Genomic DNA, 6,000 nt, shown 5'->3' on the forward strand with positions numbered 1-6,000 from the left:
TACGTTTCTTGTAATTTATAAATTAAAACCAATGAAACCATCTCATGTCCCTGGTGACATAATTAATTGTCATGACATCACGGCATCTCGTTTTCAAACATTATATTGGGAGAAAGGATCGTAGAGGTCTTGGGAGAATAATGGTGCATGGTGCTTCCTTATGATGGATTTTGGAGTTAATGTGGAGCTAAAAATAATCAAGAAAAATATAGAGACAACATATGGACTTTTAGGTAAAAAGAAAAAATTACCCTTGAAGCACACTGGGACTCCTACGCGCATGCAATAGACCATAACGACTCAATCGAGGTCAAAGGTGATCAAAATCTGGGGAGCTTCTACAATTCTGGGCTCTTCCACCATTCTGATTTTCTTAAACGTAGCAAGTACCATTTGCAAGACTTCAAGCTTTTAATCAGGTTATATATTTGTTAAAAATACAAGCACTTCAGGCTTGTTAAAAAATTTGCAGTATTCTATACTCCGCAGCATCGTAAAATTTTTGGCACAATTCGGAAATTATGAGAATATAATTTTTTTTTATCGAATTCTGAGAATATATTAGAGTATGGAAGCTGGAAGGTCTTGTCTATAAGAAATTTTTTAATACAGGCTGCCTGTGGATACCTTCCAATCCATATATAGTTGGATGAAAAGACATCAGTACAGAGGAAATAAATCCCGAGTCTATTACGAACTCAGATAATATTTATTCAATATTATCAGCAGTGGAAAAAAAATCCCAGCAATTAAAGTAATACAAAATCGCACGGAAAAGTCTATGTTCTTGATTTATTTCTTTTTCATCGATTTATTGGAAATTAACAAACTGAAAAGACAATCACATAAAACATAAACGAAAGATAAACACATAAATTTCTGGTACAGTAGTACTGTAGCAGTGGCACTAATGGAATATCAAAGCTTTTCTTCTGTGCTGTGACACTTGAAATCGAAGGTATTGACACCGGTATAAACGCCATCGTCGATGTTGCTGCTAATTATTTCCCCACTCATAAGAGTGTCCTGCTGGGTGTAGGAGAAGGGAACATCAAATGAAGCCTCGGCTGCTACATACTTCACCTTCACCCTAGTCATTGCTTGCATGCAGAACAACTTTATACACAACCTCCCTTAGAGTCTCAGTTTCTCCAAATTGAACTGCTCCAGGAAATCCAATCTTTACCTTGTTATCGTCTGCAATTATTGGAATTTCGATATTGGTACTGCTCTTGACACCAAGAAACTTCAAAATCGACGAGACGCTAGAGTACTTCTCGTTGTTTGTGTATACGAGAGCTTCGCTTCTACAGGGTAAGATTCTTTAGTACGGACGGCCTCACCACGGCCATTTCAACCATGTGTTGGTTGTAGATCCTTGCACGATAGAGGCGAAGAGAAATGCCACTGATTAAAGATGGCAATACTAACCATTAAACCCGATAAATGTGAATAACTGCCCGAATGGAACAGATTTGAGCATGGAAGTTTGAGTATATTTTTGGATATGTGAAAAACCGTTTATATTATTCGGTTATGGTTTTGGATATGATTATATGGATTCCCAAACCGTATCTGTAACCGAATCTGACGTGAATAGTAAACAATATAATTTATATAATATATATATATATATGTATTTGTATATCCATTATTCTCCGAACCATTACCTTTAGAATACAAAAATTACATTTTGTAGGAAAGTAAAATTTTGAATCAAAATCAATGCGAACTCAATAGTGCTTATGAGAGATATCAAAGACAAGCCAACATTATACGTGTTTCAATTTTTATACTCAACATGATTCATTTATTGGATCATTTTATACATCAAATGTTTAATAACAAAATTAATACCTACGAACTTATAATGTCCCAACTAAACGAATATAATTTTTGTGAAGATGGATATACCCGTTAATCGATGGGGAATCCATTATCCTGTGGGTATGGTTATGGATTATACCCGATGGTTAATTTGCGGTTATATATATGATTAATTTTCGTGATTATGGGGATGAATATAGCATTTCTGTTCCCAAACCGAACCGTTGCCATCCCTACCACTTATATCCCCCCGTAAGGGGAAAACCTCTTCCACCTCAAGGTACGCCTCTTTGTCAATAGTGGGGGCATTTGCATTGAGACTGCTTGTAATTGTGCTGGTGGTATTTCTCTTGCGGAACTTATTGTTGCGCATGCTGCGGCGAGCAATGACATTGTCGCCTACTTTGATCGGCCAAAACAAGGTGTGGGAATCATTGTTGGTGCAGTCATCTGAGTCGGCACATATCCAGTCGTCCTTGGAAAGTCTCCAGAATTTCCCCGATGAATATTTGGACTTCATGCGGACAGTTCCATCAGCGTTGGTAAAGACCTCGTTCCCCACAGATGGATCTTCAATGTCATTGGATTCGAAATACAGCAGATGTGGTTGTTGGTCGATCAAGCGGGCACTGAGGTAGTGGCCATTACGGCCCTTGAATGCCACATGCTTGGGAAGTAACTTGACTGGCACCAACGATTCCCAGTCGATGACTATGAACACATCCACAAACTTCTGGCTAGGCGATTCCCCATACGTGTATATGAAACCCCAGTATTTGTCATTCGGATCGTTTTGCACCAATGCTACGTACTTTCCATTGTGGACATGGCGGAATCGGAGTACTATAGAATTAGTGTTAGATTTTTTCCATGATGTGAGTAATAATAAAACCATAGTTTAGAGTATGTCAAGAAACAAATGGACTTATATTAATATTGGACTTGTAGTAATATAATTATGATAAATTACAGAGGAGGGAAACAATAGAACTCAAACTTTTGAATTAGAGTTGGTTTCAAACTCTAAAAACTGACATGTAACTGCTGCCACGATAGGAGGGGCAGTTAGCTTGGTCCCTCTTCTCAGATTACCATGTTCATATAGCACTAGTCCTATTGAAAGTGAGAACTATTACGAATCTAAGAGAAGAGAAGAACCTTGCTGCTAGTTTTTATGGCGAATCCTGCAAGTAAGCTTATTGTCTTGTACACTTAAATGGAATACTTTTATTGAGTAATAATTTTATGTTGATGTAGTTTATGGTTTGGTTGATGATGTTGATAAACAATGAATGTTTACATGTGGTATCAGAGCCAGGTCAATCTGAACCATAAACTCATACTGACAATGATATATTTCGATTTAATTCATGATCCGCTGCAAGATTATTAAATCTTTCCTTGTGTTTTATACTGCAACCAATATTACTGCAATCTGATGAATTAATTGCTACAATGAGCATTCTGTATCATTATAATTTTTTCTCAATTGGTTGCTTGAGTTCTAATCAAATGAGAACAAATTGAAATTGTTCATTTGAGGGCAATATATAAATATTTATACTATCTGTTGATGAATCTGCAAAACGACATGAATGAGTCACCAAAGTGATCTGCATACTATTAAGGTTTTACAGTTTCAATGTAGTAAAGTGGTTATAATTTGTATGCTTTATCAAGTAGAGAACTTTCCAAAGAAATAATCTACTGGGACTAGCTATGAATTATTGTACAGTGAAACATGGAACTTGCAAAGTCTGTAACCTTACTTGCCCAAAGGCATTGTATTTACATAACTTCCAGTGTTTATGTTTTGCTGTGCATGATTGGAAATTCATCTTTTGTATATATATATAGACAATTTCTTGCTCAAAAGTGTGACTGGTTCTATAGTTGTTGGATGACAAAGAATATTAAGTTTCTTTTCTTTGTCACAAAACTCATGAATTTCGAATCAAATTTCTATCAAAAATTGCAGGTTTCAATATGCTCAACTTGATGAACATTGAGAAACTTAACGGCAATAACTTTAAGACTTGGAAGCAACAAATTGAAATGCATCTGGGGATGCTTGAATTCAGCGTTGCTTTCTCCCAGCCTCAACCAACAGCCTTGACTGAAGATAGTACTGCTGCAGAAAAGGAGACATTTGCCAAATGGGAAAGGGCTAATCAAATGTCACTGTTAATCATGCAAAATGCAATGGAGGAGCATATTCGGGGTGGTATTCCAAAGTGTGACTTGGCCAAGTCGTACATGGCCCAGATTGAGGAAAAGTTTAAAAGGTCTGATAAGGCTGAGACTGGTGTTTATCTTTCAGAGTTAATCAATGCTAAGCATGATGGCGTTGGGAGTGTTAGAGAGCATTTGCTCAAACTTGTCAACCTCTCTAACAAACTGAATGCAATGGACATTGCCATAGCTGACCATTCCTTGTTCATTTGGCTTTATTCTCACTGCCAAATGATTATGAGCAAATTAAGGTGAGCTATAATACTTAGAAGGAAACATGGAATATCAATGAACTGATTTCCATCTGCTGCTAAGAAGAAGTCAAAAATTGACAGCGTCAATCTGATTCATGCTGGAAAAGGAAAGAATAAAGCTACTGGAACTTCTAAGTTTGACAAAGGGAAGTCGAATTACACAGGTTCCAAACCAAATGCTGCACAAGGGTCAAAGAAACATGGTTCAAATTCTGCAGGACCTAATAAAGGTGATACTCCTTCCACGAGTTCTGGTTTTAAGATAAATAAACCCCACTTCAAGAGGTGTCATCATTGCAATTCTTTCGAGCACTTAAGGAAAGATTGTGCAGGATTCAAAGCATGGCTCATTAAGAAAGGTATAAAACAAATAAATGTTTTTGCAACAGTAGAATCAAACATGGTTTTTATTCCTCAAAATTCTTGGTGGTTTGATACCGGTTGTTCCGTGCATATAACCAATTCTTTACAGGGATTTCAAAACCAGGAGAGCCAAAATAAGGAGCATTACAGTGTTTATGTTGGAAATGGAAGTCGTGTCAAGTTATGTTAAAACTCTCTTCAGGTTATGTTTTGGTGTTAAATAATGTCCTTTATGTACGTTCAATGAGAAGGAATTTGTTGTCAGCTACTAAGTTTGTACAAGATGGTTTTTCATATGTTGGTGATGACTTAAGTATTCGTTTTTATTTAAAGGATTAGTTGGATAATTTGTTGGGTTATGCTTCGCTTAATTATGATCTTTGGCAAATCCAGTGTACCTATTTTCATGAATGTCATAATGTTAGTCATTCAGCCTCAAAGAGAATGCTCACTAATGATAATTCTTCTATGTTATGGCATAGGAGACTTGGGCATATATCCAAGGAGAGAATGATGAGATTGGTGAAATCAAGTTCATTGCCAAATCTAAGTTTTCACGACTTAGAAAATTGTATTGACTGTTATAAGGGTAAAACCACTTCATCAAATAACAAGTCAAATTCGAAGAGAAGCAATGATCTTTTAGAAATTATTCATACTGACGTTTGTGGTCCATTTCCAACTAGAACGATTTGTGGCAACTCTAATTTTGTGCTCTTTATAGATGATTTCTCTCGGTATACATATCTTTATTTGATTTCTGAAAAAACACAGGTTTTGAATTGTTTTAAAATCTTTAAACTTGAAGTGGAAAAACAATTGGAAAAACACATTAAGGTTGTAAGATCAGACCGTGGAGGAGAATATTTTGGTAGGTTTACAGAAGCTGGCCAACAAAAGGGACCCTTTGCCATGTATTTGCAACAAGAAGGCATAGTTGCTCAGTATACTACACCTGGTACGCCCTCCCAAAATGGAGTTGCAGAACGTAGAAATCGAACCTTAAAGGAGATGGTTAGGAGTATGTTTTCCCATTCACAACTCCCTGAGTTTCTTTGGGGAGAGGCTATAAGAACAGCTAATTACATATTAAATCGTGTACCAAGTAAAGCTGTTTGTTCAACTCCTTTTGAACTTTGGACAGGAAGGACACCCAGTTTTTCACATTTCCATACCTGGGGTTGTCGATGTGAAGCTCGTTTATACAATCCCCATGAGAAGAAATTGGATATGAGAACTACAAGTTGTTACTTTGTAGGGTATCCTGAGAAATCCAAGGGCTATCATTTTTATTGCCTTAATGCACACACTCGTTTGGCAGAGA

General features: G+C 36.6%; 1 pseudogene; it reads left to right on the forward strand.

Annotated features, from left to right (window-relative positions):
• Nucleotides 1-3,568: 3,568 nt before the first annotated feature.
• On the forward strand, nucleotides 3,569-4,391 carry LOC148699079 (uncharacterized; annotated as a pseudogene).
• Nucleotides 4,392-6,000: the final 1,609 nt, after the last annotated feature.

Source organism: Pyrus communis, chromosome 1 (assembly GCF_041283825.1).
Source record: "Pyrus communis isolate YQ-2024b chromosome 1, ASM4128382v1, whole genome shotgun sequence".
Classification (NCBI taxonomy): domain Eukaryota; kingdom Viridiplantae; phylum Streptophyta; class Magnoliopsida; order Rosales; family Rosaceae; genus Pyrus; species Pyrus communis.